Source organism: Panthera onca, chromosome D4 (genome assembly GCF_046562875.1).
Source record: "Panthera onca isolate mPanOnc1 chromosome D4, mPanOnc1 haplotype 2, whole genome shotgun sequence".
Taxonomy (NCBI): domain Eukaryota; kingdom Metazoa; phylum Chordata; class Mammalia; order Carnivora; family Felidae; genus Panthera; species Panthera onca.
In genome coordinates, this window is record NC_138351.1 from 22,913,794 (window position 1) to 22,940,517 (window position 26,724).

Here is a 26,724-nt window from a genome sequence, read left to right on the forward strand (position 1 = left end):
CAATTTGGCACATAAAGGCAGTTAAATACAGAATATAATGAGCTAAAGAATATTGAGGTATACATGTTAATATGTAATTGAAGACTCATTTAAAAAATTAACGGGGTGCCTGGGTGGCTCAGTCGGGTAAGCATCCGACTTCGGCTCAGGTCATGATCTCACAGTCTGTGAGTTTGAGCCCCGCGTCGGGCTCTGTGCTGACAGCTCGGAGCCTGGAGCCTGTTTCAGATTCTGTGTCTCCCTCTCTGTCTGACCCTCCCCTGTTCATGCTCTGTCTCTCTCTGTCTCAAAAATAAATAAACATTAAAAAAAATTAAAAAATTAACATGTCTTGAACATAAGGGAAGGGAAACAAAAATAATATAAAAACAGGGAGGGGAACAAAACATAAGAGATTCTTAAATATGGAGAACAAAAAAAGGGTTACTGGAGGGGTTGTGGGAGGGGGAGATGGGCTAAATGGGTAAGGGGCATTAAGGAATCTACTCCTGAAATCACTGTTGCACTATATGCTAACTAATTTGGATGTAAATTAAAAAAAAAAAATTAAATTAAAAAATAAATAAACAAAATTAACATGTCTTCAAAATTTTTACAAACAATGTATTTCAAGTGCATAACTAAAAGCTTATGAAGTTTTTAGTTTTGTTTATGATAAAGGAACAACATTTGATGATTCCTAGATTCCCAGAAAAAAAGAGCTTATACCAATTAGCTTCAAGGGTCTCAGGCAATCATAAATTCCTCCTTGCTTTCTTTTTACTAGGTATTTGCTGCCTAAATAAGTGATTTTCCAGCCAACTGAAGCCTATTCCTTTAAGTATTTCATTTTATAATTTCACTAATTGGGATATAAAAAATTACGAAATGCTCTAATACTTTCCTTCTTTCTTCACTCTTAAGGAAAGAACATAGATTCCCCATTTTTTGAGTTTTTACAGCTAGGCATTTCCTAGATACTTCCAGCATCTTGCCCAATCTCTTACTCTTCCCTGTGGGTTTGGAATGGGTTATCCGTTTATAGGTGTCAATGCTTTTCTATTGAATTGAGCTAATATTTGAAAAGTACTTAAGAATGAGAAATTTGGCTTTTTCTGTCCTCTCGACTACAAAATAGGGGAAAGTGGTGGTTCTGGGTAACTCTATCTGCTACTTCCCATAGGTAGGCTGTAACCATGTATAAATATGAGTAGCAGTTCGAAAAATATCAACCCCACTTACCTATCAGACTTTCCCTGTCCTCCAATATAGCTATATCAGCCATATAAGTGATATTTACATTTCCACCTATTTAACTACTTTGCCAATCTCTCAATTGTTTCTAACTCCAGGCAAGGTAGAGGAGTATTAGTGGTTTGACCCTATCAAAACCCATCACACCCAGTTCCTTGGCCAGAAATATTAAGAAACAAACAAGTATGAGAAGCCGGGGAGACAAAATAATGCTCACTGTTTGAGTCTTGTCATGTGATGAAGCTAGGATACATGGCTTTATACCTTGGGCTTTTGCAAGTAGAAACCATGACAGTTTTTGATCTTGGCATCTGGAGTAGTTCATACTGTGCCATGCAGCCAGTCGTTAAGAAGGTGTAGTTAACCATTTAACTGGCATGGTTTGAAAGGACAGCTTAGGATTGGTTTTGCAAGCACTGGTAATATAACTTTTACTTTCATGGAATGCTGTGGCTTATCATGACTTTGCCCACATCAATGGCTGTTTGTGGGCAGAAAAAAAGGCTACTCTGCTGTAGAGCTAGGCTTTTGAGGAAGCATACACTGCGAATGGGCATATATCATTATAGGGGGGAAAAAGTGTAATCTAAAGACCTTAAACATTTTTTAAGTGTTAAAATTTTTCTGCACCTTACGATGTTTCTCAGCCATTTCTGCAGGGTGGAAGACCAGGAGCTTTAATCTGGAGACAGTTGAGTGCTCTGGTCTTTAGAAGGCACCAGCGATATTGCAGTTTTAATGATCGGATTTCTGGTTTCATTTGCAAACACCTCTAGTTTCAATTCTGAAATATAAAGAGTTTTGAAGTTGTCACTTCCATCTTTACAACAAGAGAAAAAGCTCAACAAGCTGAAAAGTGATGACTTTTCTTGGACCCATTAGAAAATAGTAGATAGAAGTTGCAGGGCCAAGCGTCACAGTGAAATCTGGAGAGATGGGCAAGATGTACAGATAGTCCCAGCCAAGATCCGCTTACCCAGAGTAAAAGCTGCTAAAGCCATAAACTGGTGAGAACACTGAAATGGTAGTTTTCACGAATTGCTGGGGGCTGAGTGTAGACTGGCACAAGAATGAGAACATTCTGGTGTGGTCTCAGGGGAGCTCTCATACTGTTGTGGGTTTTGCCTCCAGGAACCTCACCAGATTCTCACAGTGAAGGGCCATAAAAAGAATCCCCCTCCCACCCAGGTCTTACAACAGAGGGGGAAAGTAACACCAGAAGCATACTACAGAGGAAAAAAAAAGAAAAAGCCCACTGTATTAACTATGTCTTTATTTTCTATATTCTGATGCTTGGAACCTTGATGATCCTAGAGGGGCCGTCAATTCCTAGAGATAGTAAATAGCTCTCCCGAGAGAACACTACAAATGGAAACCAACCAATCCAGAACCCACACTCAAACCACCTCCTTCATTGGGCTCTCATAATTCTTGGCCAGTACCCACCTGCCCTTATCACCCCAGAACCAGGTACAAGACAAGGAGGGACAGTCCCATAGCCCATGAAAGCTATTAAAACCAGTCAATCCTGAGACTGTTTGTCATGCTTCAACCATTCCTTCCCAGAGGAACCACAATAAAGACTCTTGCCCACAGTTTCTCCTTCCCCCTCTGCATCATGACAAACCCTGGTGATTCCCCACGTGGCCCAACATGTTGTGGCAAGTCCCTTGCTTTGAAATCTGTGAGTAATAAACTGCCTCTTTGATGGCAATCTCCAGGTTTGTTAGTCTAACTATACCTTAATTTTTTTATTAATATACTGTATTTCAGGACACTAATTCTATGCAGGAAAGACTTTATTAGAGCCTTATCTCACCCACCTGAAAAAGCAATCACCTGAGTCCAGTTCTGTCTAGCCGTCCTGTCCCACATAATGGAAGGGTGAGAGGGGTGTATAAACTAGGAAACATTTGTGAAGCACATGCCTTGGAAACATTTATTTACTTTTTTATTTTTTAGGTTTACTATTTTTTTTTGAGACAGAGACAGAGAGCGCTAGAGGGGGAGGGGCAGAGAGAGAGAATCCCAAGCATTGACGTGGAGCTCAAACTCACAAACCACAAGTTCATGACCTGAGCCAAAACCAAGAGTCAGACGCTTAACTGACTGGGCCACCCAGGCGCCCCTATGGAAACATTTCTGAAAGTCACAGCCCTAGAACACAGACTAACTGAAAGACTGAGATTTAGTCATAAGATAATAAAACATAGCCACATTGGGGGCTATGGCTTTAGTAAATGAATTTTAGGGGGAACACAATTCAGTCCACAGAGGTATAATTCATGTGTTAAGGAAAGAAATAAAATGAAATTATAAAGTCCTCGATTAAAACCACAGAAGACAGAAGAGATAAGATTAAAAAAACAAAACAAACAAACAAAAACAAAAACAAAACAAAACCACAAAGAACAAGTACAATTAATAGAAAAGAGTTGCAACCATGGTTATATTAATCCAGCTATATCAATAACCACCTTAAATGTGAATGATATAAATACACAAAGACACATTTCATCAGGATGGATAGAAAAAACAAGACCCAATTGCATGTTGTCTACAAGAAAACCATTTAAATATAAAGACTCAGATAGTGTAAAAGTATAGGGATAGAGAAAGATAGTCCATGCTAATAATAATCAAAAGAAAGCTGGAGTAGCTTTATTAATTTTAAACAAAAAATAAGTCATAACAAAGAAGTGATAAAGTGGGATAGAGCAAAATGATTTAAAAAAAAAAAAAGAAGTCAATTCTTGGGGCACCTGGGTGGCTCAGTTGGTTAATCTTGATCTCGGCTCAGGTCATGATCTCACAGTTCCAAGGATTGAGCCCCATGTGGGGCTCTGCCCCTGACAGCATGGAGCCTGCTTGGGCTTTTCTCTCTCCCTCTCTTTCTGATCCTCCTGCACTCATGTGCACGGCTCTTCCTCTCTCAAAATAAATAAATAAACTTTAAAAAAATAAAAAAGAAGTCACTATTCAAGAACATAAACAAGGCTTAATGTGCATGGACCCAGCAACAGAGTATCAAGCTATAGAGGCAAAACTGATAGAACAGCAAGGAGAAATAGAGAAAGGCACTATTCCAATTGTTCCTTTAATACTCCTCTTTCAATAATTGATACATCAAGCAGTTAGAAAAGTCAGTAAGAATGGAGTTGTAATTCTGTTCTGATTTGATCCACTTTAGGGCTTTCTTGGGATAAACTGGAAATGCCCACCACTGGACCCAAGAAAATCCCCAAAAGGAAAAGCCATTTGTATTAAGCATCATAAAGGCAAAAGTAGGCGAGACTGCCCTGAGAGACAGCGGCTCCTTGCTGACTGTGGAGTCTGGAAGTAAAACGAAACACTCATCCCTCAGTCCGCTCCTCTCCTTCCTTTGGGGACTTCTTTTGTATCCTTGTGAAGAAGGCATATTCTGAACTCTCCCGCAGTGCAAGTGTTACACGTCCAGGCCAGATACTGCCCAACTACCTGGATTCAAGTAGGTAAATCTATGTAATTTGGGGGTACTTATTAGCAATAACATTTTCCTCCAGCCCAAAACCACACCCTCCAACAACAACAACAACAACAAAAATGTAATAATGTTAATATTTTGGTTTCTGTATGAATGCCGACTCTCAATTGGTTTCAAACTCAGGGAGTGGTGGTTGTTACTTATTAGCTTCTGAAAACTCCAATAATAGAGAACATAATTTACCATTTTCTGATGATTCTAGGGAAATGATTTTGTGATGCTGATGAGTAATATTTTTTTTGCCCATGAGTTGAAATATGTGACAAGTGGCAAGGGTTCAGCAGCTCAAAGATATGGGGGGTGACGTCTCAGGGATCCACTTGTACCTTCCCTGAAAAGTCTCAAGACGTTACACCAGCTCCAAACATCACAGTCACATTCGAGCATAAAAAATGAAAGAAGGAAGACACAGCATGTATTTCTCTTTATCGCGAATGCAAATTTCTTTCCAGAAATTCCCCCAACAGATCCTTATGTTTCATTAGCTGAACCGTGCCGCATGGTCACTTCTTGCCATAAGAAGCCTGGGAAAATGAGTAATTAGTTTTTCCAGCCTTTATGGTGGAAGGTGACAAATGTGACAGGGGCTGATAATGCCAGGGTGGACAGCCAACTGGTAGTGTCAACCACAATATGGACAGTGATGCTTTTAGGGGCTTTTGGACGGTAAGGTTTTGTGCTTCGTTTGGTGAGGATTTATTGTGGAGGGTGGTTTCCTCCTGTGCTCTTTTTTTTTTCTTTTGTTTGTGTATTCCCATGTGTTTTTTAAGTACTGCTTTGCTTCCAACAACTATATAGCTCAGAAATAACACTTTCCTGGAGAACAAAAAGTCCATGAGCTTTGTGACAGCTTTCTCTCATTTTGAGGCTACTTTTTTTCTCCCCCCTCTGGTTTCGTATGTGTGTCTAGGGTCATTAATGTTACTAGTTTCTGACTTACAATCAACAGTAGTATTATTTTTAAAGGAAATAAATTCACATTACTTTTCTTACAGTTGCTCGGTTGTGTTTGGGTTTTACAAAAAGAAGATTCTTGGGAAGTTCAAGAGTAGTAGATTCTTTAAGTTCTGCTAATACTGATGGAGGTTATCCAAATCAATCGCCTCCATTTTTCTTTGGTGTTAGCCTTGTTGTGACATCGTCTCTGCTTTCTTCTCATGTCTTGAAGCTTCGCCAGGGAGCAGTGGACGGTACGACTCCCACAAATTTCATTCAAGTGTTTTCCCAAGTTTGAACTTCATTCAGACACCACAGATTCAGCTCCTGCTTTTCATGAGAACTTAAAAGCATATGGGTAAGATCGTTTTTCTCCTTTCAACTTTGAAACATTTTATTCATAGAACAGTATTACATTATGATGTAATGTTTGTTGACTTTGCAGAGATTTTTCTAAAACGTCTTGCTCTGGATTAGAATTGGCAAAACATGTTAAATCTGAGGGGATTTGTTTGTAGTATTAAGCTGTTACAAATGTAACTCCACTTTTTGAAAGTTTCCTATTTTGTTTGGTTTAAAAGAAAAGTATAATCTGCCATGTGTGGCATTGAATTAAAAATCGCACACATAAAGACTTTGGGTCAATCTTTCCAGAAAAAGGGGGAATATTTAGAGGAATTGGCCTTTAAATTAAAAGTCAAATAAACCTAGGATAAATAAAAACGTTGCTTTCCAGGCAAGGCAATTTATCACTTCACCGTTCATTTTCGTATTTTCCACATGCTCTTTTCAAATCGGAGCAGGAGCATACCAATAACAAACAGACCTGGACAAAGATGCTCTCCCTCACTCTTGCCCAAGCCTGCTGCCAGAGTAATTAGTGCAGAACCCGCCTCTCATTACGGGCATCAGACTGGCCTTTCGCCGTGCGTGTGCGTGTAGTGTCGCCTGCGTCTCAAGGCCAGGCTGGGCGAGCACACAGAACAGAGCCTGCAAATCACACGCAGGCGCGAGCTGTCTCAACTTGCTGCTTGGAACCGAGGCTGCCAGACCACTGCTAAAATTGATTGGCGTTCACACTTCATTTGAGTGGGTTTGCATTTGGACAAGGTCTTCATTTTCGCCTTTCTTGCTATTTCCTGAGGAAAATGAGCAATTCTGTGAAGCTGGTGTGCTTTTCAATTCCAGGATTGTTCAGTTACCTTCCCCCCACCAACCGCCCTTTATAAAAGAAAGGTCTGCATATTTAAGCTTGTAGGTAAAAGGGTGTTATATTCAACTGCACTTTTCAAGTAGATTTCTCTCATGATTTTTTCTTTCTTTACTTGGCCCGGATGCTTCGCTGACTGAGAACATTACATACATAAATTCATCATTTATCTACAGAACAAGGACAAAATTAAACTGGAGGAAATGACCTTATATCACCTTTTGGGGAGTTTGAAGCAGACTTAAAAGGGTTAAGAGTTGTTGACCTACCTTTCCCCCCGATACATTCTTTCCACTGCGAGGGAACAATCTGTTTCACAAGGATCTGGCATTGGTCAAGTGGATTTTAGAAATGTTACTCTGTACTCAACTCATCGAAAGCTGTGAAGCATCTTTCAAACATTAACATGAGAGTGCTATTCATTTGATTTTTTAAAAAAGCTAAAACCAATGTTCATAATGCCAGCCTGGATCAGAATTCACATCCCTCTAAACTAACCTTAAGCAATATAAACAACATATGTGTGTGTGTGTGTGTGTGTGTGTGTGTGTGTGTGTGTATACCTACACACATATATAATATTTACAGATAATATAATATTTATATATTATAATATTTATATATGTTATGATATATAATATATATACACTTAAATTTATATTTTTCATGGAAAGGACCTGGGGAGAATGAAGCTGAAAAAAAATTTGACCTGAATTTTCCAGATCAATTAACTGTTGGGCACAAACTATCTTAACAATTCTATACTTTATTTCTGCAACATTTTCCTCTAATATTGTGTCTGATCAAAATATATGAGCAAGCTCAATGGATCATTTCAATTTTGAAATGAAACCAGATCTGTGATGACAGCAAAAGACATACTCTATTGAAATAAACCCCAGATCTCAGGGTTTTTTGCATCCTCTTCTTTCTGCCTGATGACATTTTTCTTTTTCCCATTTGTACCTCCTTTGCTCCCAGGTAGGCCCCAACAAGCCCCTCAAGACTTGACTTAAATGTCTCAGTGATTATTTTTATGACTCTGCCTCTGCTCTTTCATTTTCAAAAGAGTGAATGTATTAAAAGTATATCTGTATTGAGTACCTAAATGCTGTTAATGGGCACTGGAATACAAGATATCATCCTTGTTCTAAGAATCATGTCACTAAACTTAACTTTGTCCTTCCCAATGTACTTGGATCATAGACCTTCTCACTTTTCATATAGTTTCACCTTCGTTTCTATCTTTCTTCAGACCTGCTCAGTCCACTAGGGTAACCACACATGCTTATTCATCGTGTGTGGCTAGTCCAAACTGAGATGAACTATAACTGTAATATACACACCGAACTTTAAAGGCTTAGAACATAAAAACAACATATAAAATATCTAATGTTTTATATTATATTGATGTAATACAGCTCAGGTCATGAGCTCATGGTTTGTGTGAGTTTCAGCCCCACACTGGGCTCTGCTCTGTCAGTGCAGAGCCTGCTTGGGATTCTCTCTCTCCTTCTCTCTGCCCCTCCCCTGTTCATGCATTCTCTCTCTCTCTCTCTCTCTCTCTCTCTCTCTCTCCCTCTCTCTCTCTCTCTCAAAATAAATAAATAAATAAACATTTTTAAAAAAACAAAATTTAAAATGACAAATGTGGCTAGTATTATATTTCTATTCAACAGCACTACCCTACACTATGAGCATCATGAGAATAAGGATCATATTTTACTAATTTCTGTATTTAAATATCAATTACATACAGAATGAAGGTGTTTGATAAACATATGGTAACTGAATGCATATTTGAATAGCTACTGTTACCCTATAAGAATAAGATGCTAGTCTGAGGAGTCAAGAGTTTAGGTTTTGTTTCTTAAGGTATAACAATTTGGAAACAATTCCAATGTCTTCTCCTTACAGATGATTTTATTTAGTTACCCCTACGTCCTGTGTCTTTGTGTCCATTTATCCTTTCTCAGCTATTTGACCTGGCACATTATACAGACATGATTTTCCTCAAATGCTGCCTGACTGTTGAGCAGAGGAGCATATGTTATACCCTGATTCTTTGTTTGGCAGGATCACTAGCTAGAGTTGTAATGAAAAAGATGGCAGGTAATAGCACCACGCTCCAGCAAATCTGTTCATTTACTGCTGGTGTTCCAGTTAGATGTCTGGGAAGCCTCGGGAGATCCACAATCCATTTTTCATGAGTTGCATAAAGGAAAGCAAAATCTCTGGGAAATTCAGTGTTGCTTTGGGAAGTCCAAGATTTAGGTAAGACATTATTTCCTATTAGCTTCTAGAGTCTACGTTTAGCCTCTTAAGACTTCAGTTGTTTGGGGAGTTTTTTGTTTTTTTGTTTTTTTTTTTTTTTTGGTAAGGGGGTGGGAGGCATAAGGGCTGTTAGAGTCTTATTTGCTATTGTCCCCAAATAAGTGACAGATAGAGTAAAACCTACTAAAGAGACATGTCAACTAAATGCAGCATGTAATCCTAGGTTTAGATCCTGGACCAAAAAAGGAGTATTTATGGAACAGTTGACAAGATTTAAACAAAGTATATAAAATAATAATATCACATTAATGTTAATTTCCTAATTTTGATCATTGCATTGTGGTTATGTATGTTCACTAGCTTTCATATTACTCACTTCCTTTTTTTAAATGTTTGTTTATTTTTGAGAGAAAGCAAGTAGGGGAGGGGCAGAGCTAGTGGGGGACAGGTTCTGAAGCAGGCTCTGCTCTGACTGCAGAGAGCCCAATGTGTGGCTCCAACTCACAAACCATGAGACCATGACCTGAGCTGTAGTTAGATGCTTCCCTGACTGAGCCACCCAGGCGCTCCATATTACTAAATTTTTTAAAGTGATTTTTCATATTTTATAAAATTCTGCAGCCTGGACCACTTGAAGAAGTTTTCCCATTTTTTAAAGTCTGTAATTATAAATATAACTATACAGTATTTATAATATACTCATATTGAATTTTCTGAATAACATAGACTTCTTCTGGTGAGCAAATAATATTCTCTGTCAATTACTTCAGATAATTAAAATATATTTAATCTGTTGGATAAAGTTATTAGTATATAATCAGATGAAATTAAACCAAATATGTATGGATTTTTTCATTATGTTTGCTCTGCATATCGACTTAAAATATGCATGTTCAGCCTAAATTACCTCTTTAAATCTGCTTTAAAAAAATCCACCTTACTCTCAGAATTTTCAGGGGATCTCACATTGCATGTTGTATGAATTGACTTTTATTCCTGACTTGGGTACTGGAAGTTATTCACTGGTAAGGAACAAAAGTGAGATAATCCAACTGAAGTTTTAGAAAGATATCTGTGGTGACCCTTTAAAACAGAGATGGCAAAGAGGAGAGACTGGGAGTATTTCAAATGTATCTGCCATGACAGGGACTGTAACTAGAGCAGGGGTAATAAGAATACAACAGAGGGTCCAGTTCTAAGAGGCATTTCAGAGGCACCATCACAGCACTGGAATGCCCATATGCAGGCAGGAAGAACTCATGTTTACACCAGAGTTACCAAGATGGGTGACCCAGCAGGGGATGAACCTGAAAGAGGGTGCCCCACAAAGAGTAGGTACAGAAGATGTTTTTGCATCGTTTTGGCATTGCTCATCATTGGGAAAGTCCTTTTCTGTACTATATTCTGAAGATATGTTTTCCATAAAACTTCAGGTATGAGTCTATTATTGCCAAGGTCTGGGGAATCTGCTTGAAGAAATCTGTGAATCAATTAAGAGGGTCCTTCCCAATGTACTTGGATCATAGACCTTCGCACTTGTCATGCAGTTTCACCTTCATTTCTATTTTTCTCCAGACCTGAGCTGTCCACCAGGGTAGCCACACGTGCTTATTCATCGTGTATGGCTAGTCCAAACTGTGACGGCTAGACTCACCCATGTAGATCTGCAAGACTGAAAATGCTTTACAGAGACAGGACTCAGCATGGGCCACTGTGTTCTTTAAACTTTCAGATTTTCCACGGGAAGTATATACTCAGCGTTAGAACATTGGGCACCTGATATTTTCCCAACCGGTCATAATTTATTTTCCCCTAATTAAGGTATTACATGGTAGGAAAATCTCTTGAGAGAGAAAAGATTTTTTTTTAAAAAGGAAGAAACAAAGAATCATCTATTCCAATATAGGCCACATGTAAAACAGCCCAGAAAATAACTGATTGAGTCAAAGGCAGATGTGCGAGCTTAAAATGCTAGTCACAATCAAAAATCTTCTTTTCATCAAAAGCTGACGGCAACTGGCCAACACCTTCACTAAGTGATGTGCTAAAGAATCTCCAGCCAAGAGGCAGAAATGAATAAAGTGAAAATTACTGCTATTACCCTGAGCTGAAGATGACCAATCAGGCCAAGCCGACCTTGAGGATTGAAAGTCAGTAAAGCTGAAAGTCATGCCACAGACCTGGCCCGCTCTGATTCCCAGGGATCCTACCTCACCCATCAGCAATAATCATTGCTAACGGCCTGTCATCGCCCACTTTGCACCACTGCAAAGAGCAGCCCCGCGAGTGCCACAGCCACACAGTGTCATACCTTCCTTCGTCAGGACTTGAAATCTGCTATCCTTTCACATCTGTTCCTTAAAGAGGTTGGTTTTCTTCAGTTTCCAAATTCCCTTCACTATGTGTTTCTTTTTTCTTTGGTTCTATTTTATTTTTTAATAGGAAATTTATTGTCAAGTTGGTTTCCATACAATACCCAGTGCTCATCCCAACAGGTGCCCTCCTCAGTGCCCATCACCCACTTTCCACTCCCTCCCCCCGCCCCATCAACCCTCAGATTGTTCTCAGTTTTTAGGAGTCTTTTATGGTTTGGCTCACTCCCTCTCTAACTTCTTTTTCCTTCCCCTCCCCCATGGTCTTCTGTTAAGTTTCTCAGGATCCACATAAGAGTGAAAACATATGGTATCTGTCTTTCTCTATATGACTTATTTCACTTAGCATAACACTCTCCAGTCCCATCCATGTTGCTACAAAAGGCCATATTTCATTCTTTCTCATTGTCAAGTAGTATTCCATATGTGTTTCTAATCTCCAACAACAACAACAACAAAAATCCTTGACTCTGAATTAGCTAATTTATCTAAGTATTGCTTAAATGTACCCTTAATCTAAATTATCTTTAAACACCATGTGATAATCTCTCAATAGCTTAATTTTGCCACACTCCTATTTGGTTTTTAACTGATGATGGTACAGTGGTTTTGTTGTTTGTATCCACTAAGCAGTTTGCTATTTTCCCAACAATCATCCACCCCTTCATCACCTCCCTCAACACACACACACACACACACACACACACGTAATCTAAATGGAAACATTTTGCCATATCTTCTACAGTGAGTAAGTTTTCTTTGGCAAATACATGTTTAGCAAAAACCCTACTAGAGGGGGTTTGAAGTAGTTGGTGCTGAGGATAATGCCAAGGATTCAAGGACGAGTAATTAACAGGGTGGTTTAATTCTTTGAAAATGCATCCATTCTCGTTATGTGCTCTGCCACCATTCTGCCCTGCAAACAGTAACTGACTCAGGCACTGGCTGGCTCTCTTGTGCTACCACATCACATTCTCCATTAATCCTCCAGATAAAAAGAGTTGCCGAACAAGCTCCAGGTCCAAATATGCCTCTCCCTGCCAGCTCCTGTCCTGCCCAGATGCAAGTGCCAAAGTTCTGCCATTAAGAGGTCTATTCTGGTTAGGTCCTACACCCATGAGAATCCAGCTTGGCAGTGGGTGAGTGCATCTGACCCACAAACATTCTACACCTAGAAGCAATTTCCTGTGTCTAGGGTGCATTTAGTCCTCTGAGCCTCTCATGGCAGCTTACAGGCCTGCCACTATACCCGCTACCCATGTGTGTGGCTGGTCTGTCTGATGAGCCCCATGCCTGGGGCTTTAAGTCCAGATTCCCAATATGGCTCCCTCAAACTGAAGCCTAACTTTGATGAACCTTGATGACCTTGAGTGCTTCTGCCAACAGGATTAGATCCTGCTCTTCAAATCAATCCAAACTCTTGACACTGAGAATTTCCACCAAATCCTTTAGCGTTGGCCACCCTGGAGTAGTGGCTCTTAACCCTGGGTATACATCAGAGTCAGCTTGGAGTTCAATTTCATCCCCTGGGAATGACAGATATTGCCTTGGATATCAAGGCCAGCCTGGGCTGATATGGCAACAAACATATACATGGTTCTAGTTGGAATCTGCTTCAAACTATTTTAGAAGTGGTCATGCTATAAATCATAAAGTAATTCTAAAAATCACAGTATGGAAATGATTGCTGTGATAATTATTGACATGTTAATCATGGCATGATAAAATCACTGCCTCAACAGTTTCTTCCCATTAGAGAATCTTCCTCCAACTCTCCTGTGAGTCATCCCCCCTTCCTCTCATGTTATCTGGTACCTTCCAGTTCCCCTGACCCATCAGGTCTGTAATCCTAGCAACCTGTTGCCACCATCAAAGGACAAACATCCCAAACCACTTGTCCTACATCATTTCACAACATAGCCCCTGCTTTCTTTCTGCCCTCTCTGGCTTTTGACTTCAGGGTTCAAGAGGACTCATTACCACTTATGGTCAGCACTACTCTGCAGCTTAAGGCAGACACAGTTCTTTCCTTCATCATGGGTCCAACCTCCTCTCCAGGTCAAAGATTTTCAGCTGCCCTTATCAAACTGTCCACTTGGGTATGTACAAGTTTATTTCTGGTTGTAGAGTTCTTGGAATTATTTCTTGTTTTTACATTTCTGTATATAAAAATATATTGATAATATCTCCTTAATGAAAGGGGGGAAAACAAAGTAACTTCCGTTTTGATAAAAAGGAAGCTAAACAATATAATCCATCTAATCATCCTGTTCTCTGGAATAATATCACCAGTTTTTGAAAAGCAGAACCCTCACCAAATTCCCCAGGACCTTCTCCACTAAATTCCCATTATTTCTCAAACCCTTCTTGTGTACCACCCACTGTTGCTAAATTTAGGATGCTCTCAATGTCAGATCTGTCTCATGGTACAACTTTTCTATGTGGATTGAATGTGTCACTCTCCTAATCCATAAGACTCGCTGATCTCATATTTTCTAGAGAATTGACCTTTAATTGGTGGGGCATATCACACTAGAAGCAACTGATTATTGGGGGGATGTATGCCCCCAAATCAGTTTCAATATTATAATTCCAAACCATATTTGGAAAACTTTAAAAACCATGTTTTGTTTCCATAATGAAACCTGTAAAACGGGCAGTTTGGGCACCTGGGTGGCTCAGTCAGTTAAGCCCCTGACTTCAGCTCACGTCATGAACTCACAATTCGTGAGTTCAAGCCCCATGTCAGGCTCTGTGCTGACAGCTCAGAGCCTGGAGCCTGCTTTGGACTCTGTGTCTCCCTCTCTCTCTGTTCCTCCCCTACTTGCATTCTCTCTCTCTCTCTCTCTCTCTCTCTCTCTCACTCTCAAAAAAAATAAAGACAAAAAAATGGGCAGTTCGTTTGCTCATTCATTTAACAACCATTTGTCACATACACACAATGTAGCAGGCACTATTCTAGTCATTCTAGCTGCAGAACAAAATTTTACTGGCATGGTAAGAAGCTGCAGACAAGCTGGGAAGGAGTGGTACTGAAACGAAATGGCCAAATTAAAATCTCAGAAGGGCCCACGAAGTGGAAAACTGTAGCTGTACTTCATGAAGCTCCAACTTTGTTGTCTCTACCCAAGCCATCACAGAAGGTTGAATGATGTCTGCCCCCTAAAGATATGTCCATGCCCTAATTCCTGGAACTTACGAATGATATCCCATTTGGATAAAGGATCTTGGAGAATAATTAAGGATCTAAAGATGAGATCATTTCCAGGTTTATCCTGGTGGGACTTAAATCCTTATGAGAGTCACAGAAGTGAGACAGCCAGGGAGAAGAGGAGAACGCCCTGTGAAGACAGAGGCAGAGATTGGAAAGGTGCAGGCACAAGCCAAGGAGCACCAAGAGCCACGGGAAGATGAGGAGGCAAAGAAGGATTCCCAGAGGGAGCATGGCCATGATGACACATGCTAATTTCTGACTCCTGCCTCCAGAACTGTGAGAGAATATACATTTCTGTGTTTTAAGCCACCAAATTTGTGGTGACTTGTTAAAGCAACCACAGGAAGCTAACAAAGCCATATACTCTAATTTGCAGTAAGGTTTCCTCACCCCATAGCAACAGAGGGTGTGCATACTCGATATATAATAAATCCTAATGAACTCCAGACCACTTTATATGGTTTAAGGACTAGCTCTGGGGTAGGGGAGAGGTCAAGGGCAACCCAGATTGATTTAAGATTATTATTCTGCGTGTACAATATTTGTAATCTTACTCTAGGAAAGTTACAGTACATTTTTTTCCTTGTCTACCATGACCTATATCAACCAACCATCACAAAAAATTCCTGATGTTTTTTCAAACACAATATGCTTGAATTTCAAGGGAATTGTTCTCCAAATAATTCCAGAAACATTTTAATTATATTTTACACAGGATGTACGCTGATTGGACACTTTTTTAAAAATTATTTTCAGGTCTGAGACATCAATTAATCTCTTCTCTTTAGCTACTGATAAACTAAGTAACTTATAATGAATTTTCACTTCGCAAGAGTGGATTTGGAAATCCAGCATTTATTCTGAAATCATTCAGAGTTCTAATTTTGTTACAGAGCAGCCATAAAGTAAACCACTGCCCAACACCGCACCACACTCAATGCTAAATGTAAAGAATTTTCACATTCACGTGAAAGACATTTTAAATAAGAACTAAGCCTAAGACAGCACAGAAAGTAGTATACCGTTTGTACAAAAATTAAAATGAAATGTGAAAAGAAGAGAAAAAGTTATCAGTGATTTTTCTGTGCACTTGATCTGAGCTACCTAAACATAGCTTGGGCCGTTAATTAAACATTAAGAAAAGATAAATGATGGGGGAAGGAAGGGAGAATAAATAAAACCCTGAGTGAGAAATTTCTGACAAATGTGCCTTACTGGTTAATTTTCACGTCCAGAGCTGAACAACATCTGCACGGCTTGCATTTCCTTTCATTACCGGGACACCAATCACTTGCTCATTTATCATTCCTGTACATTTGGTATTATTGAAATGTGATGATTCATCGCTTTCCATTGATCAAATAACATCCAGAATTACCATCCAAATGCTTTGCATACAGAGGTGACCAAATAACTAAGAATCTGTGAGGCTTCCCTTTAATAACACATTCAGGGAAAGATTTGGTAAGCCTGATTTCTTATAATTTCTCCCATTAGCATGGAGACCATGCTCTGTGCTGGCTCCATGGGCCTGTTCGCCACTCTCCCTCCATGCCTGTTCATTCCACTTGCTTTCATGTGTAAATGGACAAAAATTGCTGTCAATTGAGAACATTTGGGAGCCATTTGCCTGGCCTTCTCTTAAGTAAAAATACAAAAAGAACTAGGAGCAAATAGATGTGACTCTTATATAAGGGGACGCTTCATTCTATTCCTTGGGCAGCCAGTCTCAGGGAACACACCGTCTTACAAGTGAGCTGCTCGGACTTTGGAGACTGTGATCCTTCCAGAAAGTGGTTGCTTCCACAGGTGTGGGTGTGAGGACTGAGTGGGGAAAATATGATCTATATATGAGTCGTTTTGTAACCCTCTCTGAGCCTAGCAACGTGTCCATTGCAAATGTGTTCAGAAGGTGTTTACTGATTGTCATGGATATGTGGATTCTCCTTCTCCAGGCCACAGAGCCTCATTCAGAGATGTGGGTACACATCTAAATCTAGTTTTGAGCAAACAGCTGAAAGCAGTTAGCTATCCCTACGTTTTCCTCTACAGGTAAGTACAGCTTAAAGAAGTCGAATTCAGCGGGAGAATATGGACAGCTGTGAAAGAACATGATCTCTTCAAAACTGAATCTGAAATATCTCTTAGGACTCACATTAGACTCTCTCTTTCCTTCCATCTCCTTCTTTCTCTGGTAGGCAGAAAAGGGAAAATTGGTATGTGTAGAAAACCTACCATGTGCTGGGTAACCTCTGTGCTAGGGGCTTTATCTCAGTTAATTAAATTACAAGAACGACATGGTCCTTGGAGAAACCTGAGCCCAGCCCACTGCTGAGTGTGGTAGAAGGATGTACAGCCAGAGAGCCAACGCCCATGTCAATCATCTCTCTCCTACACCCAGACCCCCTCCAGCAAAAAGGCTCCAAAAAGTCAATTAGTCAATCGGAAAAGCTTAGAGCTGAGGCAACAGTTAAGCAGACTGCATGGGAAAGTATCCTTTAAATCAAAAATCAGTGGGTAAATATAAGGAAATAGTATATTTATCCTTCTAGGAAGGAGCACCCTTGAGTGCAGACGCACAGACACAGGCTGTGCTGGCTAAAGGGGTAAGACTACAGTCTGCGGTCTTGGCCACAGACAAGAATAAAATTGGGATGTCGGGTAGAAAGGAAGGTAGGGCATGATCTGGAATCAAAGAAAGACAGAGACAAAGAGAAGCAATCGTGATGCCCGACAGGCCAAGGCTCAGAGAGGGAGGGCCTCAGGCGCACTGCCAAGAGAGTTCTCGGCTTTTTGCAATACAGAATTCTAGAGCAAACCATTTAGAGAAAAGGATAAAGGTTTATGAAGTATAGAAGTAAGAAAGGAGCTACTTCACAAAGTAGCGGTCTCTCCTTCCAGATGAGGAAGAGGACCTCCCTTTGCCTCTAGCAAAGGGTTTTGCAAAAAAAAATTTTTTTAAATTAGCTAACCCTATAGGGAGGGGCTTGCTCTTTAACTTTGGGTTTATCGCTTACTTAATTAGGCAGTTCGTTTTTTCATTGTCTTAGCATTGTGATTAGGGTTGTAAAATTACCCACAGGGAGCAATTTTAAGAATGCGCAGCCTCCGTGCCTTTTACTGCTGGAGGGAGTGGGGTCTTGTGGTCTGCCATGAGTCGGATCTTGTGACTCTTTTTATGACCTGCTGACTTTTAGGTTAAGGGTCAGCCTAAACCCAAAATGCCTTTACTTTGGTGAGCTTGTCTCCCTGGCCTCCCCTCCTCCTGCCTTATAGTCATCAAATCAGATGCAAGTACAACTGATAACTCCATGGGAATTAATAGTTTCAGTCAGTATTTGAAACAAGTAAAAGACTTTAGCCAGATGCACCCCAGTCTGACCTTGCTTATATACCATCTCTATTCTTAAAGATCTAGGGCAATTTAAAATAAGCCTAAATCCTAGTTCTAGAACCTATGTCCCTCAGGAGGCAAGAAGGTGCTGTACCCTTTCCAGATATAAGTCACAATAGTAGAGTTTTTGAAAACCCCCTTGTGGCAAAAAAAGCCAAGTCTTGGTTTGCTTTCATTGAATACTTTACTGATACTTTTTTTTTTTAATGTTTTATTTATTTTTGAGAGAGAGGGAGAGAGAGAGAGCGAGAGCGGGCGAGGGGCAGAGAGAGAGAGACAGACACAGAATCCGAAACAGGCTCCAGGCTCTGAGCTGTCAGCACAGAGCCTGACGCGGGGTTCGAACTTTTGAACCGTGAGATCATGACTTGAGCCGAAGTCGGACACCCAACCGACTGGGCCACCCAGGCACCCCTCCTGATACTTTTATATTCCATGGATTTGAAAAATTAATTTTAAGAGACAGGGACTTATCAGAAATATTCCAATTTGTATAGAATGAATGTTTGCATCTTCAACCATATTTTCCACGAACAACTAATACAAATATGAAACTGTATCCTGAGATGAAAAAGAAAGGATGTCGCCACAACAAAAATGACATTTAAGATTCTAAACATTCACTTGGTATATCGTTTGAGGCACTTCGGGTGTGTCTCAAATAACTCGAATGAAAATTAGCTAAATGAACAATAGTCACAATGCTGTAGTGATTTCAAAACACTTATGTTCTGTCATTTCTATTAATATATTTTAGCAAATATATAATGATTTATATACATTAATATAGATCATGAATCTATATAATTATATATATATATATATTTTATTTTTTTAATGTCCATTTATTTTTGAGAGAGAGAGAGACAGAGTGTGAGTGTGGAGGGTCAGACAGAGAGGGAGATACAGAATCCAAATCAAGCTCCAGGCTCTGAGCTGTCAGCACAGAGCCCAACTCGGGGCTTAAACCCACAAACCATGAGATCATGACCTGAGCCGAAGTCGAACACTTAACTGACTGAGCCACCCAGGTGCTGCTATATATATTTATATATATATATATATATATATATATATATGTATATATATATATATATATGTACACACACACACCTACATATAGTGTGTGTGTGCGTGCATGTATGATATACAAATCCAATATGGCCAAATAGTAAGTAACCATTGTTAAATCCAGAGGATGAGTTTCTAGTTGTTCATTTTACTCTTTTCTCTACTTTTGTGTATCTTTGGAATTTTTCATGATCAAACATCACACACACAGGTGTTCAAGCAAATAAGGGCAGTGGCTCCCATCTTGATGGGGATCCCCACTACCCATGGCAGCTGCATGTGAAATGCCTACCTCATTCATTTACTCACCGGGCTTTTCCATGACTTTGGGCATCTCATGCATCTCCTTATTAAGAAAAAAAACACTTAAAGATGCTAATCTAATTGTGTTCAGACCATGTAAATGACCTGTCTTTATCCAAGTCTAACTTCCAGTCTCTGTAGTAGCATTTCAGTAGCTATCAATCAATGTATGTTGATACCAGGCCCTGACTAATTGCTAATAAAAAGAATCTAACACCTCTGATCTGAAAAATATTGAAGTAGTGCTGATGAAGGCAAAAAAGAATAAAAGATTTTTCCACAGAAGCTTTTGGAGACAAAAGCTCCAGCGTTAGAGAAGTTTCAGATATGCAAAATAAAAGGCCTTGTCAAGTGCAAATGTAAGCCCACACTGAAAGGAACATCCAGCAGTTAAGGACAGGCCTGAACAGCACAGCACTGGCTGCCTTATTCTCCACCTGGCCTCTCTGCCTCCATTTAACTTGGTAGATGATAAATCTTTTGGATTTGGACATCTTGGTGAAGGAAAAGGGCATTAAGGATGAGTCGGTATATTCTGTCTCCACAATCTTCGTAGCTATGCTTCTAAACATGTTTGTTACAGATAAATTTGCTGTTGGGAGTCATTTAAGAATTTATGAGGTAAACATGGGTTAGAGAGGCATGGAGTCACAAGCACACCTATGAAAATATTTAAAACATTGTTTATATAAACAATAATAACAACAAAATCAGGAAGAAAAGCCAATGACAGCACATAAGTAAAGAAAAATATCGATGACTTTTTACATATTTGGAATTTGTAGTAAGTGGTTATTGAAACAATATCTTTCCTTGGTCTATCCCTAGCTCACTAAAAAAACTTAAGAATAGGCTTTCCCTGCAGTGAGGGTCATGAATTTGTTTTGCTTTGATGCAGTACTATCATAGACAAAGGCATGAAACCTGTTTCGTCCTCCAATCTGTTAATTTTGTTTTGCTTTGTTTTGTTTTGATTTTGTTTTTGTTTTACTGTTCAAACTGCAACTTCTTTATGTTAGACCCCAAACTGTCATGAATGTAAGAAATGGTATCAGTTTGAGTTTGGGAGTGTTAAATTAATTAAACAAAGAGGTCCTTAGACTGAGATGGTTGTATTGGCTTAGTAGCCTGCAGGAGCAAACCAAAACCTAAGCCACTAATGCCTCAGGGTCAAGAAATCAAAACCTAAGGACAGTGAACCACAAACAGCCAACTAACTAGGTCTTCCCAAATATAGGCGACCACCTAAATTGTAGCCAATCAAATCATTTCCCTGCTTGGCTTCCACATCTTCTCTATAAAGTCTTTCCCCGAGCTCCTATCAGTGGAGTGCACCTCACCATTCATGAGTCTAATCAATTTTTAATCAAATGAATCTTGAACTGTTTTATATGCCTCAGTTTATCTTCTAACAGGAGAAGTAACTGAATTCTCATTAATAAAAGTATTGATTTCTGGTGGCAAACCTGACCAGTGGGAAATCGGGTATAAAACCTAATTCTCATGATTATAATCAACCCATTAAACAGATTGTACCTGAATTGTAAAATTAAAATAACTTTGTTAGCAAAAAGCCTAGGAATATACAATTGCTTAAAGATAAAAGCTCATTTTAATTTCTTGTCTATTTTTTGTTTAAATTTATTTCCTGGCAATCTCAAGCCATAATTAATAATTTACTATGTAGGAGTCTTGTTTCTTAATCTCTACTGAATATTTTTTCCTCGTCCCACACTAGCTATCAAGGCCTTTGAGTCTCTGTCTCTGTCTCTCTCTCTGTCTCTGTCTCTGTCTCTCTCTCTAAATATATATAACTCACAGATTATTTCTGAAGAATGTCACTTTAGTTCCTAGATTTGATCAGTAAGTTTACCAAGGTACCTACAGTGAAAAATGGCACAAAAGACAGAGAATACAGTTTTCTGTCTTTGGTATTTCACATTAAGTGGGGAAGTAGGGTTTTTTCCTTCTGTTTTTCCCCAGATGGTTCACAGCTCACTCCCAAGCAACTCTCTCCACCACCACTTCTGATTCATAAGCAAATCATAAGAACTGGAAAGAAATATAAGCCCTGATGACTCGGCTTCTCTGGGCACTGCTGAAACAATGCTGGTATCTCCTCTAGGCTGGGAGACCAAGTGTTGCTGGGTATTTTTCTCCATTTGAGTGAACCTGTCTCGGGCACCCTGTTTGTCACAGCATCTTCCCCACCGGTCAGCAGAAAAAGAAATTCACATGAAATTAAATCTCATTCTACAGGAAATATGATTTAGGTCTTGATTTTCAGGGACATAAGTCCCGTAAGCCATTAGCCTTGGGCCAGAGGCACTAATGACAAAGGCGCCATTTCATAAAGTAAACATCCACACAAAAAGAAACGGTAGAAAATCAGTAGTGAAATTAGTCAGTGTTCTTGTATTGTCTTTCTGAGAAATGAGATGCATTTAAAATAGCACCCTACACTTTAGGATGGGAACCATGATTAATGACCACGCTTCACCTTATCCAGCAAAAAACAGAATTGTACGTCAAAACAGACACAGATGCCTTAAAAATTGTAGGTGGAGTGGGAATTGCATTGTCTATTATTATTTTTTTTTTTTAAAGAAATAGGCAAGTAATTGCTGCCTCCTTTCAAAGGGTTAAACGTTTCTGATTAGGTTTGGGTCACGCATCACATTTGGAGCGCCTAAGCTTAAAGACACACTTCATTGAACCCCATCTAGCAAGCTTCATGCTTATGAAGGTGTTCCTCTTGATTGCTTCTCATCTGGGCTACAAAACGATTGGGTTGGAGACTGACATTGATTAAGTGCAAGAGAACCATGTTTTACTGTGACAGCTGCTAGGCCTCTGTCAACAAATCAATGTTGTTGTTTTTTTTTTTTTTCCTTTTCGTCTTAACTCTCCCATTAGCATCCTGCTGTTACTAGAGATGAAAAACATCTCTATAACTGTCTGCTGATTGACCACTTTCTGATTTGCCAATCACATAAAATGTTTTTATGACGGAAAAGGCTAACCCTTCATTCCAAGCAGCTTTTTGCGCACGAGTAGTGCAATTTTCTGGAATCCTCCAGGGCGTGGCTGCTGTTCCTATAATTCAGAATCACGATAAAGAGTAAGTCGTGTTTTGCAGAAAAATGTCACTTTAAATGGCACAATGCTCTGGATTTGATCAGTAAGTTTACAAATGCACCCTGTCCATCCAGTGAATTTAGCAACTGTCCCAGCCACTGATCCGCTGTCTTGATAAGATAGTCGCCCTTAATAGCTTTTCGTGCACACAATACCCTTGGTTATTTATAATAGGGTGAGGCTGTTAAAAGCTGGCTCCTAGCTCCTAGCATCATGCCGTGCACCAGAAACACAAGATGTGATTGGGAGACAGCAAATACAGAGATCCCTAACGCAACATTGGGTCAAAATAGAACTTTTACAGAGGTAGTGCGAAAACAGCAGACTAACCTTCCTGCTTTCTACCTCCGGCTGTGTGGTTTGGAATTGAGCCCTGACCCTGCCTGACTATAGGACAAGCCTATATGGAATGAGTAAATTACTGCCTAGTAATTAGAGTATTCTGGGACTTCTGAATGAAAAGTGTATTTTCACATGCTTTCTTATGTGATTTTATTTCATAACCAAATGAGTAGCCCTAAACCAAGATTTCCACTGTGCCAAGTTTGGACGACATGGTTTATTTAGCTCAGTCAGTTTCTCCCTGAGCCTTAGGGGATACACTCAAAAGACACAACGAATTTCACTGAAAACTTGTTACATCTTCAACAGGCCAAGATGGCAATAGGATTTGAGCACTGGAAGGAGCTCCTTGATGTCCGGAGATGAATAGAGCCATGACTTGCCCTTAACTTTCTGCTAGCTTGATCAGCAGGCCACTGGAAATGAGGAAAGAAAACTCGTATCTTCTGTATAATGTAGAAAAATAACCACTAGCTCAGATCAAGGAAAGTATCACTAACTATTTCAACGGACACAAAGAAATGGAGCAGTTAATAGGCCAGTTTCCCAAGCAATCCAGCACTGAACATGAATTCTGGTTGTAGACTGATGATTCTCTAAACTTGTTCCTCCCAGATGCCCTCAAGCCCCATGCTAAACAAAACACTGCACAAAAAAAAAAACCACGTAGCTATGGTAACAGCTTCTCCTTTTTTCACCTGGAAAAGAAGAAATAGAGCTAATATGGAGAAGTAATAGGGCCAAAGGAGAAAAGAGGAAGGGGTAAAATGAGCTGATTTAGTCATAAGGAAAATAGGTGTTGGGAGAGGATACCAGAAGACTTCCTGCTCTGTGTCCTCTGGCCCCAGGCTCCAGGGTTTTTTTGTTGTTGTTGCTGTTTATTTGGTGTGTGTGTGTGTGTGTGTGTGTGTGTGTGTGTGTGTGTGTTTATCACTAAGGAGTTAGCCACTCCTACATAGAATAGCTTTATGATCGATGTAGAGGGGTAACTGCAATTTTCAAAAGTTCTGAAGCTCACAGTAAAATTGAGAAATAGAGTTAAGAATAGTAAGTAGGTCTGCTTTTGCTCTAAATGACCAAAATTAAAAAAAAATTAATTGGAGTGAGGATAATGACCAAAATTGAAAGACCCCGTTTTTGCATTTGATGTCTTGGACAACCTAAGAGGCTCTAACAATGCAATTTGTCATGCATCCCAGAATATTTACTCACATTCAAACATATGAGTTGAAATTCTACTCTAATTTCCTATGACTTTAAAAACCTAAAAGCTTGACTAACAGATACTGTTGCATCTGTCATGAAATATCCACATAGAAAAATGTTATATCAAAGCATTTTAAAACTTATTTGTATGTGTTATACATGCTCCCCTTTTTAGGGACAGAATTTGCTTTTGTTTTTCCCTCTTCTCTCTTACCTTATGGTTAAGAAAACTTTCCATCCCAGAAGAAGTAAAAGTTAAATTTGAGCAAACAAATGATTTGATTATATTTGCCCCCAGACCATTTATGAGGAGAGGGGATTTATTCTATTACCAGAAAGTTGAAATCAGTTGTTTTGTTTTGTTAATATGCTCTGGACATTTTTCTTTCCTTCTGTCCTATGTTTTTAATTTATTTTTCCTATATTTATATTTTTACCTGTCTCATGTCTCACCTGTGAAAGAAGGCTTCCAGATGCTTGGGGTTTATGTAATTTTCCATCATCTGTGGGAATTAGAGAGCCTTATGTAAACACACTCCTCTCTCAATTATCCTAGCATATTGCTGCAGAGGGAAGCACGTCATCATGAAGTCCTCAAGCCCCAGCTTTATCCCCTGTCTATGTGACTACACGCTCAATGGAACAGGAAAGGACTTGAACTTTGTTTTCACCAATCCCAGGTTGAAGGCTATCACAGATGATCTCATCTGAGATGGTTCAAGGCTCATACTGAAACTACTGTCTTTGGTGACACAGGGAATGACACCGTGAAAGGTGAAATGAACTGGGGTCACTTATGTCAGGGGGTTTTCAATGGAGTGGGAGGCCATTAAGGAGATGGACCTTATTATGCATGTCCTCACTGGGTGGAACCATGAACTTTTCAACTGGGCCAAACTGCACATAGTCAGAGTCTCTACAAGAACATCTGCAACTTGCTACAGTAACAGACTTTTGCTTAGTGATAGCCTTGGCAACAAATTATGTTTGGGCAAAATTCGTTTTCTGCTGCCAACACCAATCAAAATTCTGCATAAGCATATACGAGCATTCCTCTTTGCCTTGTTAAAACCCCTTGACTTTTGTTTCCCAGTGAGAAATGATCTGTGTTGCCACCTGAATCTGTGCTCCCAGAATTGCAATCTTAAGACCCCAAATAAATGCTTGTGCTTTACTTTAGCTCTGCTTCTTTTCTCAGTGGACAGCACATATACATGGACGCTTGAGAATTCAAGAAAGAGCCCGAAGTCCACTTGCAGATATACACTGTTTACGTGAATAAACAGGTACATGTGATGACATTGTTCTCTGGCAACAGGCACTGAGATGGAGAACTGAATGCAGAAGGTTAACCAGGGAGGACTCCTGAGAGCTGCCACTGTAAGGAAGGAAAACTAGTAGAACTGGACACTGGGAGAAGCTGGCTTGCAATGTATGGAATGGCCCATAAGAATTGTGCCAAATGAGGCAAGGGTTTTGGCCTTTATCCCCCTAGCAGCCAATTAGGGGCCTTGTGCAGCTTCCTATAAGGGGGCACAACCTTGGTTGAATCAGCCAAGGGCAGTGGCCCAATGAAGGAGGGAGCTGTGAGCTGTTAGCAGCAGACATTCTGAGCAACTAGGGGGTAAGTACATCAGCCAGAAGGGCAAAGCCAGGGAGTTTCCACTGGGGAAAAAACATTGTTTATGACACAGACATTTTTGCCCTTGGCGTAAAAATTCAGTATTTTATTTATGGTGGCTCATTTTCACAGAGAAAATGTATTCTAGGTTTGATGCTTTGTTTTGTTGTTTATGTGTGTCATGTTGTGTGTGTGTGTGTGTGTGTGTGTGTGTATCAGGCCCTATTTATATCTAATTTAAAATGAACTCCTCTTACAACCATAAAGGAGAACATAGAAAAAAACTGGCCCAATATGCTCATTTTGCTAATAAAGGAACTGCTTCCGTGTCAAAAGGGTAGGTAGTGATAAAGCCTTATCAAGAGAAAAGTTTAAATCTAATTTTCTTTCAGGTCACCATTATGCTTAATTTTAAAATCTTTGACTTTCCATTACATTCCTACCTGTAATGGAAACACTGGGGGTATATAAGAAAAACCCACAGATCCCACCTCCATGTAGCTTACAATATTGAGATCATCTATATTAAAATGTGCTCCATTGTTACTGAAAATGTTATTCTAAGAATAAGCCTTCACAACATTTGTATTAGCTGTTTTCATGTGAAACCCCAACCTCTTTTTCCCTGTAGAAATGTGCCGATCTTCCCATATTTTAATTAGAAAGCCAGTTTCAGTAATGGTCTCCTCTCTGGTTATCACCTGAGTCTATCTCAAATACCCATGCCCCATGAGCGAGAGATATGTGCTTCTTCAGAATTAATCATACCCAATTCGGGCTCAAGTACACTCTCCCCATTCTTTGAACCTTCCTCTGTCCCTACTTAATATATTTTCATGCTGATATTTCATTTCTCCTTGCATTGCCAAATCATTTGTTGTACTGCC

At 39.6% G+C, this 26,724-nt stretch overlaps 1 long non-coding RNA gene across 18 annotated transcripts in view; it reads right to left on the minus strand.

The window, feature by feature from the left end:
* LOC132663585 (uncharacterized) overlaps positions 1-26,724 on the minus strand; it is a 553,467-nt gene that overhangs the window by 44,989 nt on the left and 481,754 nt on the right. For 15 of the 18 annotated variants that reach the window (XR_013551842.2, XR_013551839.2, XR_013551840.2 and 12 more), the window contains one exon: positions 1,864-2,017. The exons of the other annotated variants lie outside the window; for them this stretch is intronic. This is a non-coding gene — a long non-coding RNA (uncharacterized LOC132663585). The remainder of the gene's footprint in view (positions 1-1,863; positions 2,018-26,724) is intronic. 18 annotated transcript variants of the gene reach the window in all.